This window comes from Calonectris borealis, chromosome Z (genome assembly GCF_964195595.1).
Source record: "Calonectris borealis chromosome Z, bCalBor7.hap1.2, whole genome shotgun sequence".
Taxonomy (NCBI): Eukaryota; Metazoa; Chordata; class Aves; order Procellariiformes; family Procellariidae; genus Calonectris; species Calonectris borealis.
Window position 1 is genome coordinate 61309469 of NC_134352.1, and position 20805 is coordinate 61330273.

At 38.5% G+C, this 20805-nt stretch overlaps 1 protein-coding gene across 1 annotated transcript in view; it reads right to left on the reverse strand.

The window, feature by feature from the left end:
* Positions 1 to 19484, reverse strand: part of LHFPL2 (LHFPL tetraspan subfamily member 2) — a 66827-nt gene extending 47343 nt beyond the window's left edge. Inside the window, exon 1 of the mRNA XM_075138395.1 lies at positions 19430 to 19484. The gene's annotated coding sequence lies outside the window, so the exon portion shown is untranslated. The remainder of the gene's footprint in view (positions 1 to 19429) is intronic.
* Between the last annotated feature and the right edge of the window lie 1321 nt (positions 19485 to 20805).

Consider the following 20805-nt stretch of genomic DNA (forward strand, 5'->3'; position numbering starts at 1 on the left):
AAAAAACAACTGAGCTCCTTACATGTGGGTTGAATTGATTTTCCTGTTCTGTTTCATTGCCATTTTAATCCATACTTTTCAATTTCCGTCTAAATAGCTTCCTTCTATAGAGTTATAACATTTGGGAAAGAGAAAAAGAGGGATACTTTTATTTACCTCCCCCTCCCCTCTCACTCACCTTTCTCCCACAAAGTGGAATCTACAGGCTCTTCATTCATGAATGTTGTTGGTATTACTTTAAGAGCAAGGGAAAGCTCTTTCTATCTTTTAAGACTATCTTTTGGCAAGTTAAAGTTAATTCCTTACACAAAAAGCTGATGCCTGAAGTCAGATTTCTCTTTTAAATAGGAAGGATGCAAGTTTAATTTAAATTTTCCTTATGCTATTTTGCGAGTTGCTGAAAATTGTACTTAAAGCCAAGAACTAAGTTCTGAGAATAGGAAGAACTTTGACATGTTCATCAAAATTGCCTCCTTCAATAGCTAGTATGAGAACACTTTAACAGATAAATAAAGCACAAGAATGCAAATCCAGATCACAGGTACTTAAAAAACAGACTATACAAGTCATCATACACTTCTGTAGATGTATATTTGATCTTGGTCTACCAGCATAATCATAACATGGATCACTGAACCACAATGGTAGCAAGACAAGACAAATAGTTAATGTTTTGCCAGTGGATGCTCTTAACACTTGTCTCACAGATACTCACCCTATCTGTGCCTATCAACTCATTTCTGTAACATATCCTCAGGAAGAAACTTCCACTGCAAGATCTCCTCTCTCAAAAAGATCCTGCATTAACTTTTAGGAAACGAGTGATAAACTTTTTCAATCTCTAAGCAAAGGTGTCAGTTCTTGATAATCATGTACCTTTTCCTCCAAACAAAAGCTCTGCTGCTGCTGGCTGACCCAATCTTTTGCAAAACTCATCACGAGTGCTCTCAGGCTGGACCAACGGAAGAAGCTCTCCCCGTCACTCAGCCTGCCTGTCATGTTGGTCATTCTTCCCCTTCACTGGTAAGATCCATAGCATTTAGCTACGGATGAAAGAAGCAAATGTCTCCAGTTTGGTTGGCATTGGAAGAACAACGGAAAATTATGACAAACTGATGAGGAAAACAAGACAAATTGAGAAAATGTGCTATGCTTTATCTGAAGATGGGAGAAAGCATGGTGAAAACAGAAAGCATGTAAGTGGATGAAATAATGAAATATAAAGATATTAATGGCCTGGAAAAGATCATGCAGATAGCTCATGTATATGTGAGACATAAGTGCCTAACCTTACAAAAACAAATTTTCAATTTTTTTTTTTTTTAAAGATAATCATTGTGATTCTATGTTTGGGAACTACAATCTCACAGAATAATGCTCTGCATAATCGTTTTTCTTCTGCACAAATATTTACATTGTATTAGTGGAAGAGTAACCCATACTCTTCCCTCCCTGGATTAAAGCATCACCACTAAGTTATACAAGAAGTCATGGCTAACTGGAAACAGCTGCTAAGCCACTTGTATCTCTGTTGCTTTGTAATACCCACTAATAACTCAGAAGGATCATATCTTACATCTGCTTCTCTTCTCTTCTACATCAAAGTCTTAACAGATAACTTGTAAGTGAAGTTGTCATAGAAGCTAGGTCTCAAGCAGAGGCACAGAAAGCCGTCCTGTGGTTGCTGCAGATGTTCCCCTCTGTACGTTTACTAATAGCTGCCTGGTGAGTTTTAACATTCTTGGAGCCAGAGTTTCCAGATGTCTCCTCCAAAATTAATACAAACAACCGGGAAGTTTACAGAAGTGAGACGATCTAAAAATTTCTCTTTCATCACATTTTTTCCCTGCAACCTCCGATATCCACAGAGGAATTGCACACAACAACACAGATTTGCTGCCCTAACACAAACACACACAACAACAGCAAACCCAATAAAAGTGTTGCAGAAGACCCCATATCATAAATCACCACTTTCATGTACCAGAAACAGCCCTTGATGCTCACCAGCAGCGGTCAAGCCACCGGGCTGCACTGCCCCCTCTTTGTGCCAAGCATTCTGTTCATATGCTATCAGCATGCCAAAACAGGGAGCTAAGGGTTGGTCTGACATTAATGCCCATCACCGCAGAGACATCATCCATAAGGTCTGACAGCACAAAATGAGATACAGAACTCAACACACTAAAATTTAATGAAAATTCACCCCAACATAGGCTTGACCAACATTTATCTGGCCATCCTATCCTACACTGCCCTCGAGCAAAGGTATCTACTTTATTTTCCAAAGTCCTTTGAGCACAAAAGAGAAACTAAGATATATGATTCACACATCCAAACTTTCAAATCGTGTTTTATTATAAAATGAAACCCTGCCAAGTCCCTTTATCAAATTCATCAAATATTTTCCTGTTTCTCTTGAAGAATGAATGCAGCCACCCTATTCTTATTAAAAAAAAAAAATATCAAACAAAACAGATTGGACTGAGGAACCCAGCTTCAGTGATTGCTGTATTTTATTCAAGGAGTCAAATTGCTTCCAGCCAGCGACCCACAACAATGGCCTCTGAGTATGCATACAGGCATTTATTTTCCAGTGACAATTTTATGAAGATGTACACGCACAAAACAGGTCCCATGCAGGCAGTATTTACAGCCTTCCTTGCCTCCTGCCAGAAATTTTTCTTCTTCTTTAAACAAAGAACTACTGCTTTTTCTAATGGAATGAACACTTCTAAAGCCCCGGAAATCTAGCTGCAATTAGGCAATATAAATCAAACCACAGTAATGAAGCACAGAGATGACCCAGTTTTCTAACCAACATAGCAGGAAGGGTTTTTTGGAAGTATTTCTAGCGATTTTTAGCATTAGCATACAATATATTTTTGTCTGTCAGACAGCTATTCTCCCTTCCTGCAAAAAAATTCTGAATTCTGCTTGTTAAAAAAAAAAAAACCCTAACAAAAAACCAACCCAAAAAATATAAGATAAAACAAAACAAAAAACCCCTTATGCACTACAGCTCAAAGCCATAATCTATATGAGAAACAGAAATCATTCAAACTTTCCTCCAAGAGCCCGCATCACAAGAGTTAAGAATAATAACTTCAAACACAGACAAGACTTCCAAGATCTTGACCTAATATCAGTGAACAAGGGCACAACTCAAGGCTTTCGGTTGAAATGGGGACCAGCTACTTCCCTGTTGGCTGTTTCAGAGCAAACAAATCTGACTCTTGTTTGCACCAGCAATTCCATCCTTGTCAAAGTCTGTAGTACACACCTATGAAAAATACTGATTTTATAAAGTTTCATGTTTTAAGTAAGTTCCTGGAAAATTGTCCATCAACTTGATATGAGGCAGTGTCAGCTGGTAAATGGCAAGTTGAAACAATTGCAAACTATTCTGGAGAATGCTTCACGCAAGTTAGAAAGAGATTCGATGAAAGCACATTTCAAAACAGTCTTGGCCCAATATCCTTTTCCAAATAAGCATTGTGTACTTGCTATTGATCAACATTCAGACTGTTGCTATAAGAGCTTATTCATCAGCTTCCTACCTGCGCAGCACCTCTCTATTTTCCTTCCCTTTTTGAGCTAAAAGTAATATTTAAATTGTGAGGGGGATAGCAGTAAGACTTAAAACGTGAGAGAACAGACTCTTCCAAGAACTATGTTTTCTTCTTAATCCTGGGATGAGAAAAAACAACAAACCCACCACTCACTTCCAGGAAGGACCTCTTAACTTACAGATCAAGCTTCACTGTCCCCTCTCCAGTCCTACATCACCACTGAATAAAAATTGTTGCTCTCACTAAAGTCAAAATAATACCCTCTTTTTAGAGAAAGAATTACATATTGTTCATCAGACCTAAAGTTAATGTTTGAGTATTAATTATTTTTTGTAACATGTAAATGTCAGCTTACAACAGAAGAACAAAGAACAGCATGAAGCAACTCTGTATTTCAAAGGTGGCAGCTATGGGTAAACAAAATACTGTGCTAGAATACTGCACTGACAGAAGCTACATAATTTATAGTTTCTGCAACAGTGCAAACTCCAGAGGATATTCCTACTACAGCTGAAAAGAAGCAGAAGTTAAGCAACACTGAATGCTTTTCTCTGAATACCACTGCAGGAAGGCTTTCCACTCAGCAAAGAAAAGGCTGGAATCTGCTCTTGATTCAGTAGTATTCAATATGCTGCACGCAACTTCCAAAATGTCTGTGTGATTTAGAGAACCAAGTTTTTCTTTTTTCCTTCTGCAAAACCATAGCTCCCCTTAGCCTTTTGTACTTTAGAACGGACAACTCACCCGCGGAGGATTGCTCTGTACCAAAAGCTGAGCTCCCCCTTGGAACAAATTCAATTTACCTTTTAAAAGGAGCAAGCAGGCAATTCTGTCCAGCTACAGCTAACAGTAATACTAGATAACACTAATGCTAACATTTGAGAATTAAAGATGATTATAATGATCCGGGACAATGCCTCTTATTTTGTTAAAATTATAAAGTCAGTATGTTGATCAGCATAGCTGCCATCAACCCTTATTGTGCAACTGCAAGCCATCATGTGCAAGTCAGCAAAACGCTTTAGCAACTGGAAAACTAAGTCTAGACCTTTATCAAAAGATGATCAGAATAATAAGATCACAAAGACTTGTGCATCCATTTAATTAAAATAATATGTTCTTTACTACAGTATGTTCTTCATCACACTTCAGCAAACATCAAACCAATTCCATTCCATCACTGTTTAAATAACTTTTCCATGGCAAAAACATCTATTCTGTTATCATAAATTTAGATCAAATGATAAACGTTTTACTCAACAACAAACTTTGTTCTAGACTATGCCATAGAAACATCAGACTGTTGAGGCTTTTAGAGATAGATTTGAGTCTGACTAGCTCTTTTTCTTCTTCCGCAAATCACAGAATTTAAACAAATGAAGTTGTAAGCTGTAAACTACCCAAAATTATTTGGAAATTAAAAAGCAGGAGAATTGGAGCAGTTGACAATTCAACACATTTTTCCATCTAAATACACTTATGTCCCGAAGAACACTGCTTTTGTTCCAAAAATAATTAGGGCAATGACAAAAAGTCCAATGTTTTATCTACTGTTTGCTATCTCTGCTCTCCTCCAAGACTTCTAAAACATCTGAGGCTAATATTTATTACATTTCTCTCTGGGCCTCATTTAACCCTGTGACTTATAGGCTCTAGAGGTGAAAAAAATGCTTCAAATATAATGAGGTGAAAGAAATGAAACTACATAATAGTGTTCTAGTAACAACCTTTTTGCAGGCTTTTTCAAATAACATGCCAAATTCTGTGAAGTTCTAAAAGAGCCTTTTAGGACGAGGTGTGTTTAAACATATGCTCCATTGTTAAGGGTGTAGTCACTGCTCACTGAAGCCAGCTGGATTTTTTCACCTACCTTCAGTGGACTCTGGTCAGAGGTATACCTTACTTCAGACACAGAGATACCGTTCCTTCATTCAAACTTAACTGCATGCACACAAACATCATAGGAATAGTTCTTGAAAAAGCCACAGCTGTTTCTCACTACAAGCATTAAATCCAGGTGGATCATGTAACGACTCTTACAGTTGTGCTGATTATTCCAAGTTTGAACACAGCCAACAATTTGAAAATGCCTAATAAACCTGGGTGGATTAGGCCACCCTGGTTGGAAAATCTGACAAAAGACATAACTTCATCTAATTCTCGCTGAGTTAGGCATGCTGCAAATTGCTGGACCTTTACAATAGACATTGCATCACTGCACCCTTCGCTAGTTAGGAAACAGGACTAACACACACACACAAACAGCTAAGAATATGGAATTGTTCTATAGATTAAACTCCAGTGGAAAACGGACTCATTTTCTCTTCATCTAAGAGTCTGCCATTCTGACTCTGCTTACTCGTGGACAAGAATGGAAATAATCATATGAATATCGAAAGCCCAGTTTTATGGACCTATTTTGGAAAGTGATCCTTTTATTAAATAAATGATATTTTACAATACACTAGTTTCCAATGAATCAAACTGTAAAGATCTGTGTCACATTATTTAATATCTTATGTTTAACCAATATGAAGTCCAACTTACATTGTCCCCTAGTGAAGGATGGTATAAATACTTAAATCAATACTTACAATTTCATCACCTGGCACAGAAAACAAAGTTCCATCGTCAAAATACCACTGCACAGTTCCCAGTGATATTAATTTCCTTTTATTAGCATGGATAACATCACAAAAATATGCTGCTAGGTGAATCTACAAGCATGATCCTGTAAAGAAATGTGCAACTATAGCCAATACCAATCGAAACTAAGGGAGCTCAGATGATTTCCAGCTCTTGTGATTTTATCATGAGTCATATCTGGTGTTTTCCTTGAGTCTCACATTTAGGAACCTCAGCAGCGGTGCCCAATAATTACATTTTACAATTTCGTTACTGTGGTGAGGGGGAAAGGAATCTGCCATTTTACATACATGCATCCAGACATGAAGCATGCAGGTGACACCCTTGGTCACATGCCAGACTACTGGCTATCAGATTTTGTTGCACAAAAAGCAAGAGATTGTTACAAAAGTGCTTTTCATCTGTTAATGATAGTGGACTAAGTGCACTAGTGACAGTGCACTAAGATCCACATACATGAATTCCAACATGTCTTCTTTGTTGTGTACTTTCACTAATGAGAGAACTCCCATTTTTTTCCTTTCAGAGAAAAACACGTATTTATTTATTGGACAGCTTACAATAGAAATGGTATGACATTCCACTCATAAATAAGCTGGAACAAGTCAAAAAAATGCAAGAACATAGATGAAGCTAAATTTTCTGCCTTTTTTTTTTTCTTTATCAAATAAAGAAATTTAATGAGTAGTGACAGTGAGAAAACAACATTGGCTGGGCCTCTGTTGTTAAAAACTGTTTTTCTGTTGTATGATTTCACGACCATTCAAATGCTATTCAAGATGCAAGTGGTCATGTAAGAATCAACATTATCTAAATCAGTAGGGGAGAGGGAAAGCATACAAATGCTTGCAATACAAACATACTTACACATTTTACAATTTAGCTCCTCTGAATATCCTCAAAACTGTTACCAAGTTTTTGAAAAGCAACGGTTGCAAACAAATTGCCTTTCAACGTTCACATAAACCTCTGTAAATCCCAACTATTGTCTGAAGCATATACCACTATTCCAGCAATGACCAAAACAGCTTAAGTCAGCAGAGGAACATGAACAGAAAAAAAGCTTCTCCTGTCCTCATTTCCAACACTGAAAGTATTAAAACTTTCTCTCAGGTTGCACTCGGCAGGAAGCAATTCTGCTTCAGCAATGGATTAAGTAGGTGAACTAACAGATCTCTGTCACATCAAATTTTGATGATGTTCCAAATTTTAACTAACTTGTCATGTAATAAGGAAAACCAAAAAGACCCCAAAGTAAACTGTCGCCACAAGACAGATTCAAGCAAGCATGAATTTAAGTGTTCCACAGAGCTGAATGCAGTAAGGGAAACACAAAACCAAGGATGAGCTTCCAGAGTATTTGCTAAAATAAGTAAGATTGTGCTCTGGCTGCTATTCTTACAAACATTCCCATCTGGCCTCAGCAAACGGGAGAAAAGTGATGCAATTTTCATGGCACCTACATCCCCAGAGCCAGACACTCATCACCTCGGTGTCAGCAAGCCCTTACACAAGTCTTCTCAAATTACTGCTTCCCACCAAGACCTGAAACTGGCTCCCTTTAACATCTGTTAATCCAGTTGGTTCCTATGAGCCTGTAACAATTAAACCTGTTGTTGCAAGGAGCAACAGGGAAAGGGGATTTTACATATCCACAGCTGGGCTGTTAGGAGAACAAATGGACTGCATCTGACTCAATGGCTCTCACCAAAATCCAGTTATTAAGCTGTGAGAACAAGCCCTAAATGAAGCTGATGGCCTCAGCAACTGGGCTGAGCTCAAAGAGCTTATCAGCTGCTCTGTCACAACAGCTATCATAACGGGGGGGCAAAGGCTTCAGAATTTCTCTAGTCAGTAAATTTAACAATCCTGGAGGAAGGTACGGCCACAATCATGGCAAATATGGAGTGAATCACTCATTCAAAGTGAAAATAGAATTTTTGTATAATACATTACGAAGTTGCAATTTTTAGTTGGCCTGTATTAAGAAGGAAAAAAACTGGAATCAAAGTTCCCATTTAGATTCAAAATATTTTTACAAAAAGGGAAGTATTGCAACAGCTGAGCAAACTCAGCTCTTTACTTATGCAAAATACTTCAGTGGATTTAAGCTAGAAGTAACTTTTTTTTTTCCAAAAGAAAAAGTGAAAATGGAACAAAGCGATACCCAGCTCAGTATCGGTCCCGGTCCCATTTCCACAGACACTTACGGATGTCTCTCTCTCTGGGTACTCACAGGAGATTGTCCATTTCGAAGGAATTCTCATACATTTAAGCGATGTGCATAAGGGTTTCCAGAGCAGGAGCTGTACTATCTTCTGTATCGTCAGCATCCAGCATAAGGAGAGGAACTAACACTTCATTGTAAGTTTTGTAGATCTCTAAGCCTGAACATCTCACGGTCTGAGAAAGCAAACGAGACCTGCAGTTTTCTTCCAATACACCAGATTAATGTCTCATACAGTTAATTTCTCGTCCTTTCTACAGTCTAGTTTGAAAACGACTTAATGAAATACTTTTTGAAGTATTTTTGCTCTGTGCTCTCTTCTATGCTTTCTACCCCAATATTATGCTACCTATGCAGCTGGGCACAACGCTGTACTACGCTGTACTGAGGTGACACCACCACAACGCTTGGAAGTTCCTCAGAAGCTCTTGCAATACTCTAACAGATTACGTGCCTCACACTTGGACACCTGAGAGTTTACTAGCTCCCATCTTAGAGTGTGGGAGGAACAACAAGTGTTATTTACCTTATGGGAGCCAGGGAATTAATAGCTTTCAACTTTTGTTTCTTTAAGAACTCTCTAGCCACTGGCTTTTATTTTTTTAATTGTTTTGTTTGCTATTCATCCCTTTCTTAATCTGATCCTCTAATTTCTACCAACCTTTCTGAAATTCCACAAAGTCAACTTCTGAAACACAAGTGTTTCTAACAGCTAAGTTGAGACTTTGGTACTCATAAGTGAATGCAGAAACTTTTCGCTTTTCCAAAGTATCGCTGAAGAAGGCCTATGTATCTGAAATCCCCCCCCCCCCCTTTTTTTTTTCCTTTCTGGATGTTTCCTTAGACCATCACAATTACAGACACTTATTAGTACATTCCATAATGTCAGCCAAGAATTCATCAGTTAAATAATTCCTTTTCTCTGATGACTGCAAAACACTTCAAACATATCTTAATTACACTTTGTAATCATTCTGAATCAAACTCAGTCAGCACTAGAAGGTTGCTCATGTAGAGCTATTTGATGCTCCACAGGTAAAATTATTAAAAGTGTGCCAACGTAACCACGTTTCTTTTAAGGCTACTCAAATACCTGGAAACACCCAAGACTCCCAACAGGCTTTCTTGTAGGTACGAAATTCTGAGCTGTGCCTCCAGGCACAGTTGAAACAGCACTAAGGATCTATTCGCATCTTTGGGCTCAGAAATAGCTTCTAAATTATAGCCTTGCCAGACCATCATCTCATGAAATGTCATTTCACATCATTTCAGGTTAATAAGGCTGATCATCTCTAGTACTTCCAATGCTTTAAGAAGTTACTCTATTTCCTCTGAGCTTTTATTTACCTCATTTTCATTTGTGCTCTGCCTGGAGTGAACTCTTCCATAGTAGAGCCAAGATGGAACAGAGAAGGATCTTGCTTCACCATGAACACCTTCTGCAGATATATATATACTTGGTACAGTATATATATCTGCAGTGGTTCATTAAGAAGAGGGACAGGTGAGCTGCTACAGGCATCGCAGTGAACGCAGACCACTGCGAGAGTGTCAGAATATAGGATACACATGAATGCAAACAAGCTACATTCAGACTTAGAACAACATAGCAATCTTTCAGACTGTCACAAAACATGTTAAAAATTATGATTTTGCACTGCTAATCCTAATTCCCATCTCACTGTTAGTTGAATACCATCCTGAAACAGAAGTGATGAATTTTGGAAATAATTTGCCGAAATGTAGCACAAATTAAAGTGTGCTATTACTGTTCACTGATTTCTTTTAATAAGAAGGAACTGTACACACAGACTGGTGATTAAAAGAAGTAAAAATAAGTGGGATAAGGACTTTCCAGGAGAGAGTCATGGCATTTGGTCAGTTGTCTTTTGATTCACTTAGATATTGCACATGTAGACTAAGCAGCATCCCCTCTATATTTCACAAGCATTGGTATGCTAGCAGTACCTCTGAGATGGAGTCCCTCCAGCTGCCAGGAAAAGTGTCACAAAAAAGAAAAAATTCAGTAACAAAGAAAACCAGCTTGATAACCAGCCATCAAAGGATGGACGGGTGAGAATGCCAGGGACACAGACCTAGAAAATGCTTTAATTGCATTAAAACTAATGTTGTCTTGACATATGTGCATGCAAGAGTACTTTATTATCATACTCCTAACAGATTTGACAGTTTCAGGAAGGGATATGAACAGTATCCAATTTCCAGAGAGAAATATGCTCAACGCAATCTGGAAAACTAGTTGGATTTCAAGGGATGTTTTCAACCTCCCTAGTATAGAATTTGTTTTTGTTCTTCTCAGCCTCAACTTTTCCAATACACACACACAAAAAAATTATCTGCAGGGAAGGATTTCTTCCTCATTTAATAAAATCTACAAATCTTTAGAGACTATAACTTTTTCATTTTCCACTGCATTGAATTTTACCCCCAAAAGAATCTTTATGAAAATATGTATCTTCCTCATTATTTGTCTAAGAGGTGGATTTAAAAATGATCCAGTAAAGGACAATTGCAATCTTCTACCAACTAGACAAAACTATTTTGCTTGGGGGGGGGGATAAAAAGTGATATAAAAACTGCAAAATGAAAGAAAATAATCAGCCTACATTTGGTGTAGCAGTTTTTTTCAATTACAGCAATACCTGATTTTATCAGCAATATTAACTATATTTCACCAGAATACCATTCTAATACTTCAGAACGGAAAGATACTAATTTTAAAGACATTTTTCATGGGCATCTTGAAGCATTTTAGGAGGTATGTATAGCATAAGAAGACATTCACCTTTGGGTCAGATATGTTACCTCACCTCCTCCCATCCATTCCTCCCATTTATTCCATTGCATTGGAAGTCAATAATATTCTCTCACTGTTGTCTGCTCTGTGTCCTAAGTCCTTCCCCATTACCTTGCAGGGAGCCGCGATTACCGGGCTGAGGGAAGCACTGCCCCTATGCAGAACTGCAGCGGCACGATCAGACCACAGGACTCGAGTGTCAAGGATTCCTGACTACATGTATTAGTAGATATCCGTAATTAAGTCACATGTCTATTGATCTCATGCGGTTTTAAAAATCAGTGACACAGGGATTTTAGGGGTTCCCTGGTATTCCTAAAAAGTTCAGCTAACAACATTCGCTCACCAGGCAGAGCAGTTCTCAGTTCGTAACTCTCACTGAACGTTTTTCCATGGTCTGCCTGCATAAATTACTGGGAAAAAAAAACCCATATTGTTTTCTTATGCTTCAATTCCACAATGTATTTAGACATACAGGTTTGAACGGCCATCAACAGGTTACTTGCAAGCTTGCTTAGAGGCCCTAATACCTCCCTCCTTTTAATAGCTTTGCAAAGTAATCTAACAGCTCCAACAGCTTAAGCTAGAGAGGGCCAGAAGGATATAAGAGAAGAATTCCTCTGTGGGACATAGAGAAAAAGGGTAAGTCAGCCTCAAGAAATTAAAAAGGAACTATTTCTTTCAAGCAGTTCAGTTCTACTCGGACATAAAGTACTTGGCTCTGTGCAGTGCTCTACTTTCTGCATAAGGTAATCCTAATTACGGCCAGGGTAGAAAGCAGGTTTCAGTGGTAATATTGGTGATTCCTGACAATCAGTCCTTCTCAATCTATATAGATTTCTCCCTTCACTGACAGCTTCTTTTTAAGAGTATCTCTTTTCCCAGACTTTAGGATGGCCCCATTTCTAAGAAATTATTTGCATGCACAAGTTAACACATCTGCTTATCTTCAGACACATCTAGAGTGCACAACTCACAGATCCTGCACTTTTGAAATAAGTCAGTATGCTGTAGTATGTGGTAGAAAGAAGGGGGGGAAAAGATAAAACATAGTCTATTTAGCACATCTGAAAATGAGCTCAAGCTCTTTTTAGTTCCAGCAGCTGCCTATAATGGAAAAAATGAAGATTGGCTGTTGCCAGAAAAGTGGGCAGTAAGAAGTAACAGATGTGAAATTGCAGCAACATCATTGGCTAGGTCAGTCGTACAGACAACTTCAGAGCTGGGGTCCCTGTTGGGCTGCAGCGTTCTCAGAGGCACGCTTGCTTTTTGAGCTGCTGAACTGTTCCTCTCGCTTAGCTGAATTTACAGGAAATAGTCACATCCTCACAAGCATGTGTGGGCTGTGTGTAAAAGCTCCTCAATTAAAGTTAGTCACTACGTCTTACAAAATCATTTTAACATTTCACTTCTCTTCCTCCGTCCCGCTCACCCCTCTTTATTTCATGGACACATAGGGTGAGTGGGAAAGAAAAGACAGGTCCTTCAACACAAGATCTTATTACAGGAGGCTCACAAAGAAAGTAAGATCAAAGAAACCAATCTAATCTGGTGCATACATTTTTAAGAGAAAGGGCAGTGGGTGAAAAATGCCCTTCAAAGAGTCAACTCCAATTACAGAAGTCCTTTTCAAAGAATAATGAAGTTTCTTGACAGAGTTTAAAGGGGAAATTATGAATACAAGGTCTGTAGAATATATCACATCAAGAGCAACTTCTGTCAGCTCAATTTGCAAGATTAACTGGACTTCAATTCAAATTAAAATTAAATAAAATCAAAGTTATATTTAGGCATCAGAAGTATGTCCTGAAATTGTAATGTGGATCACAAAGATGATTGCTACTTCAGAAGAACCAATTATAAAGCTATATTAGAAAAAAATACTACCAGTGAAGAATATGTAACAGCAGCAACTAACATCAGCAGAATTGAAGTTGGGCTGTCACATCCATTGCAAGCCGTTCTTCTGCTACGTTCAAAATCTGGTTGTAAAATGCAGCTCTTAATAAGCCTAGGTTTTCATGCTATGTCTCATCTGGTATATTTATTACCTGTTACTGAAAGAAACAGTACTACTCTTCCCACCTACTTCCAGCTGCTTATTCCCTCTTTGTCCCTTGTGTTACTGTCCTGGTTCCAGCTGGGACAGAGTTAACTTTCTTCCCAGTAGCTTGGGGGGTGTGCTGTGTTTCGGGTTTGGTATGAGAGGAGCATTGATGGCCCATTGATGCTTTGGTTGTTGCTGGGTGGTGCTTGCACCAGGGACTTTTTGTTTCTCTTTTCGGCCTCCCATACCCTGCCAAGTGCAGGGGAAGCTGGAGGAGCAGGGGAGCACAGCCGGGGTGGTTGACAGCCGGCCAATGGGGTATTCTATACCATGTGATGCCATGCTCAGCATAAAAACCGGGGGGGGTGGGGGGGTGGGTTCGCCCTCTGTTCGTGACACACGGTCAGAGGTCAGTAAGCAGTTGCATTGTGCATCGCCTGCTTTGTATATTCTGCTATTGTTGTTCTCATTGTTATTATTACTGTTCTACTTCATTTTATTTCAATTATTAAACTTTTTTATCTCAACCTGCGAGTTTTCCTACTTGTGCCCTCCCAATTCTCTCTGCCATCCCACCGGAGGGGGAGGGGGTGAGCAAGCGGCTGCGTTGCTGGCTGGGGTTAAACCACGACAGTTACATCTAGTAATTTCTCAGCCACAGGACAAGCCATGCCAGCATAGTGATGTGATGCAGTTTTCCTTCCCAGGTAGTTAGGTTTTTTTATTGAATCAGCTGTTTACCTTGAACTCACCTTAGGGCTGGGGGCTGATGCAAGAGAGGGGAAGAACAGGCTGAAGCGGTACTGCCCCTTTTGGCATCAGCCTGCAGTTGTGCAAGACCAGATGCAACGTTAAACCATGCTCTCAATAGTATTACTAGCCTTCTTCTTGCATAATGATTATTCAAGTGTCTTCAGGATTCCACGTCACACAGTGAGTCCCTGAGAGTTAATGTCACCGCATGAGAGAAACTCTGCAAGTAAAAATAGTAATACTGTAGAAACTGAAGGACTCCACAGGCACCAAAGCACAGTGAGATGAATTGATGCGCAATATCTGGACAAAAGGCTTTGTAATCTAAACAGACAAAAAGAATAGGAAATGAATTAACTTTCCTAATATCACTTAGCAGGTTAATAATAGAGGCAGAAATCGAATGCAAGAGTCAAGACAGGCAGCTCTATCCGCTATGCCACACTCCTTCCCGGGGCTGCAATTGCTATTTACTCACTGCTTGCAGCATGGCATCTCCATGTCAAGAACCACACTAGGTTCCAGAAATAACAAAATTAAAATTAGCCATTGTATTTGTTGCTCCATAAGCGAATTATCAGTTCAATGTGATTTACAGCGTCTGAAAGTTCCCAGTGCCTTCCCAAGGAAAGAACTCTAAACCTTAATATTTTCCTGACTCTGTAACTTGTCCTCTCTCGCCTCTGATGACAGACAAAAGGAAAGAAAGTGAAAAAATGTCCACTGCTATTTTTGTTTCTATTAAATGGAAGTGGGGTGCAATTTTGGATTAGTGCTTTAAAATCACTTAAAGTTCTCCAAAGAAGGATAAACAAAGATAAATTATATGAAAAAGAAAAAAAAAGGCAAAGCACAGACACAGAAGAGAGACTGCTCATAGAGGAAAAGCAGTACAAATATATAACTTCCTATTTACTCCAGCTGTTAACAAAAACCAGTAAAACCACCAACACTGGCTACAGCTCTATTTTTGGCTTCCAGAGGTAAAAAACCCACCCTGTCTCTGTGCTGTTATGTACATAGTACAAAACTGTGCGGATAAAAACAAAGCCATATTCCAAACCAAACATGAACCCCAAAAATCAACTCGCTGTCCCCATCTGTATTCTGCTGTGAACTACGTGGGATTAACACACAGGAACCTTTTAGTCACCTCAAAACTATTACCAATTTTTCTGTTTCAGGCTTAAGATATGGCAGGGCTTCATCAGAAACCTAGAACGTAATTCCTGAAGTAACAAAGCACTGTCATGAGGCAGACAAAGTTCAGCACATAGATAAGATGACAGCTACAACACCTTGAGCAAACCACAGCTTTCTTTTCTCTGCGGGTTATCATGACATGAGGAAAGACCTTCAGAAAGACACTCTGCTTGCTTTCCTTCACCTTGGTTTCTCCCAGTTGTTCCCAAGGCCAAAAGCACTACCCTCATCCTCCAGTGCCAACTGGGACCCTATGCAGGAAAGCTAGGTAAGTAGTATTACTGGACTGGCTGGTCAAAACATTTATTTTCATGTAACACAGAAGAGTATTTGTCACATCAGCTGGCAGGTTCCAGAGTAGCTGGAATGCCCAAAGTCTGTGGTCCGAGAACTGTACCTATGTATCAACCTGTGGCAAAAAAACTGGCAAGTGGCTGGTGAAACTTCAGCTATTAAAAGAGGGGATCAAACCTCCAAATCTTCAGGGACTAGTCTCACTATCAACCATCAGAATCCCAACGCTAACATTCCCCCACCACATTAATGCCTGCTGCCTTCTAGAGATGTCCAACACCAACATCTAGTGCAGCATCTGACCTTTGCTGAGGCACTCCACTGGAGCGTGGGTCACAGTCAGCTGTGATGTGCGGGTGCTGGAAGGAGCTTAGCATCCCTACACTGAGCAGTCAATTCCTGATTAATATTATTTACATATAGTAACTGGTGCTTTGTTGCCTAATACAGTTTCGGAGTCTATCTTTCATGTTTATTAGAAAAGGTATTACAAGCCTGTATCCTACTCATATTGCAACAAAAGGAGCATACATAGAAGTCAGGGAGTATGTGAATGCTCTTATAATTAAATTGAAACTTTGGGGAGAGAAAGAAGAGGAAAAAGTAAGAAACATACCAAAGATTTCATTAAGAGCTTATCAGAAGTAAATTTTATCCTTTAAATTTTTATCTCAGTTCTTTCTTTCTTGCTTCCAGTTACAATTTTGTTAATTATTTTATTGCAACAGAAGTGAAGATTTTTATGGAATTAAGTGCTTACCGATTTTCAAATGTTTCCCCAAGACAACTATGCAATGCCTATGAAGAAAACTCAGACAACTAAGCCTCTGCTGTGCTCATCAGCACATCTGGAGAGGACCTATATTATTTACATATTTTGTTATGAAGGGAAAGTTATAATTTCAATTTTCTTTCAACATATTAGATCTGCACAGAGCTAATCTTATTAACTATGCAATTTTACTATCATCACTACACTTAACCCTCTACATTGGCTTCCCACCTACTGCTGCTGACAGTTGCTCAAGTCGTTGTTTAAGTTAGCTTCATGTTCTTAATGCATGTGCTAGTGTTTTTGTTATGTTGCTAAGCATTATAGGGCTCCCCTCTTAACTGGCAATTCCAAGGCAATTATTATAAAATAGGTCATGTTATCTGTAACACTATCCAAGAAGTGTTTTTAAATTAAAATAAATTTTAAATTAATAAGAAGTCTCTTTAATTCATAACTAGCAGCTTCTTAAAGAGCATCAAACTTGAAAGAATGAATACCTATATTTGTTGTTAGATAAAGCTATATAAACTGTCTACCATGTACCAATGCCAGACAGAGTACCATGCAGTACATAGTTCAGTTGTCAGCCCTAGCAACTGCTGTGAAAGTTTGGTATGATATCCTACTATAATCTGCAATATGAGCAAGGTTCCAGTTTAGCAAAAGCTGGTGCTTCCGCTTTTCCCCTGTTCAGCAAAACTCTTAAACACCTCCTTAGTTTCTAAACAAATAGCATTTTAACTGTACTTCAATAGCCCTTACGCATATCTTCTGATTCTCTGGTGAATCAGGGCCTCATAACAGAGCATCTCACCAGAACTAATCATAAACTAAGTATCAGCACTCTGTAAAGAAGGAAATTATTTCAGTTTGAAGTCATGCAATTAAATGTCAGTAAAAAACTAGATGTTGCTTCAACTGAATTATTAAGTTGTTTATAAGATTACTTTTATACACACTGGAGTTACCAACAAGCAGCAGTCATAAGCAAGTTTTAGAGTTACTTTTAAAAACACTGAGTATATTTTCTTTACATTTCTCTTAAATGATAGGTATATTTAGCTTGACAGGAGCATAGCTTTTATTTTCAGAATGTTTGGGACAAGTGACTTTTGAACACCAGGCATATGGTATTATCAGATCCTACACGTGAAAAGGCACAGACCAGAATTGTCCATTGTACACTCGTAAAGAAACTTTACAATAGTTTCAGTTTTTTGTGGGATCACATAATACATGCACTGGAGTGGTACCTATTGGGTTAATACATCTGTTTCAACATAGTAACACACTTGTATGTTGTGGAACACCTAACTTACACAGAGCATGAATAAATGTGTCACACTGGCACACAGGTAAATTAAGCCACATAAATCCATATACATGTAGGTATCTCAGCAAGGACAAGACTGGTTGATGAGGTTCCACATAGTTTGAATTCCTTCTTGCACAGTTCTTCATGATCCTGAAATTTAATGTGGCTCCTATTAAGTCTACACTTAATGGCAAGGGCAAAACATGGATTCTTCTATGGGAACTTGAAGGTTGTTTGGGTCTTTCTGGTATCCACCGTAACCAAAAATATCCTAGATAACTGAACACATTAAAAGTGGGCAAGGACCTGTAACATTTATTCTAATGTACTAAATTAACTGAACTATTGATTCATTCCTTCATTCCACTTGTGCACTGATGACACCATGAATGCAGCAGTTTAGTTCTGAGAATTGTTAGGGGGTGGAGGATGGGGACACGGGGTTAAATAAACAGTAGGCAAAAAGGAACTATCCAAAATTAACTGACAAATTAACTTAAAATTCACTTATTTGCCTTTCCTGGTAAAATACAAGCAGAAATAGAAAGGAGATAGTAAATATAGAACTACATGAAGGTAAATGTTCTAAACTGGTAAATTCCTTCAAAGTTTTAACTAAAGGGTATTTCTAGAAATGAAGAACTATACAAACATAGTTTTCAGAGGTCATTAAAGCAAAAAAGAAGACAAAAATAAGGCAAGAGTTTCTCACTGTATTGCATTTAGTTCTTGGTCACCAAAGTCAACAGCGCATGCAAACAAATGCATGGGTGCTAAAAATTTATATTTGCTGCCAACAACACTGAAATCACAAGATCCCATAAATACAAAATATTTCACATAAAATGGCTCTGCTATGGAAACAAGAGAAATAGAAATAGTACATTATTCCAAATAAGTATCTCTTGGCAAGAAAATGCAGTTGCTTTTTGAAAGTAGTAGTATTATTATTACTGTTACTATTACTACTACTACTATTACTACTACTTTTATTATTAAGTACAATTAACAGTTGGTGAGTTTATCTCTGCAGTTGCCAGCCTCTTTCTCTTTGCCAGCCTACACCTACAGCCAGAGAAGTTCAAATAATATAAACGCATTACTAAACAAAACTCACTTTAAAAAGTATTTGACATTTTTAAAGTTCTTCCTTAGATCCATCCTGCATTCTTCTCTAGTCACAACAGGTACATAATTGGCACATAGGATGCAAAGAATCAGCAATGAGCAGAACAAAGGGGATCAACAAAATGATCTATCTTTACAAAGGACTGCACAGTTTGCAGAAGGGGAGTTAAGAACCACAGACATAAGCTTGGGAGTTTAAAGAAAGAAAAAATTCAGCTTACAGTAATTTATTAACTTACCTTAGGTTTCCACGTATTCTAGAATGATATCTGATTTTATACTTGCTCAATGTATACACTGGTGTGATTCTGAGAAGTCTGGATTCACCATCATTCACTTAATACAATGGTCACTGTATGTTACTGCTTCAAAAAGTACAGATTGAACTATTCTGCTTGAACTCAAGGTGATGGTGGGGAGGAAGTTTCATTTATCGAAAGCAGTCACTGAGACTACCTCCTCTTCGCCTTCTTAAAATCTCTGCTTAAAAAAGTCAGATGAATGCTCTGAACAGGGACTTGCTGCTCAGAAGAAAATATTCAAAAGGCATAACCTACTGCACATCTTCCATCCCTCAAACAGCAGTCAAACTTCAGAGTCAGACAGCATGTGAAAATACCAGATAATATAATCCGAATTTCATTTACTCACCACTGTTCCACGTCTTTAGGTCTTTGTCAACCACTTCAGACACCTGGCAATACCTAGAGAAAGAATTGACATAAAATGTAAGAAAGGTACAGAGCCAAAACCAATAAAACAATATTTATGATTAGTATTGGTGGCTGGAATGGTACAACTCCACTTGTAAGAGATTATATGCACGTGGGTAACATTTCACTAACAGGACACTTCTGCTTTGCTAGAAGATGTCTAGCATTCTAGACATCACTCCAACCACTAAGGAGCTAAGAAAAATAAGCACATGTGAAGGAGTAACCCATAAACCACTAAGCATGCACTAAATTGCATCTTTTTCTCTTCCTCTATTTTACTAATAATGTATGCCAAGATTTGAAAAAAATTTAAAATTATTTGTACATTCTATTCCAATTTATAACAACATTTTAAAATCAGGTATGACTTAGGAAGAACTCCAAAAGTTCCTAAACCACTGGATTAAAAACTACACTACATCGCATGTTCACCCCACAAGCTTATGAAACACATCTCCAAACCCCTTCTGCCACCCCACACACATATTTCATGGAATTCAGCAAGGACAAATGTGAAGTCCTGTACCTGGGATGGGCTAATCCCTCGGATAGGGTGGGCACTGACTCCTCAGGGCACACCTCTCTGAAACGGAGCTGGGGGTCTGGGCAGACAGTGGGCTAAACATGAGCCAGCAGTTAGCCCTGGTAGCAGGGAAGGCCAAGAACATCTACAGGCTAAGCTCCTGCTAATAAGCGATTATTTGCCTTTAGCCAGCACTCCATGAATACACGTCTGGAATACCACATCCAGTTTTGGATCCCCAGTACCAAGAAGTAATAAAATAAGGTGATAAAGGTAAGGCAAAATTGATTCAGTGATGCTGAATCACAGGATTTCCCACAATAATAACAAATTCTGCATTTTTATACATACGTCAGGACAGGATATATAGACAGCCTTACATAAAAGAACAAAGTGAATTGGAAGAGAGATAATTTGACCTTGGTGAAGATGGCTTAACAACAGAAAAATCGGTGCAGGACTCCTAATAATGCATGCTGCTGAGGACAGAGGAAAACATATTTGGAGCACTGGAAAGTCAAGCACAGCTTAAAATGGCCTCTGAATTCCTGGCACAGAGAATATTCCTCCAGAAAAAACCCAACAGACTGGACTAAGTAACTGTGATTACTCCAACTTTTCTGTCTCAAAAGCAGTTAACACAGCAATGAAAATACAGCAGTGTTAGCAGAGACAGAGACTACGTTTCATGAACAAAAAAGACCGAATTGTTTTCTTTTAGACTCAAGCACTCAAAAATGCACAATCAATTTTAAATATGTGAAAACAATGGACTGCTCAGACAATTA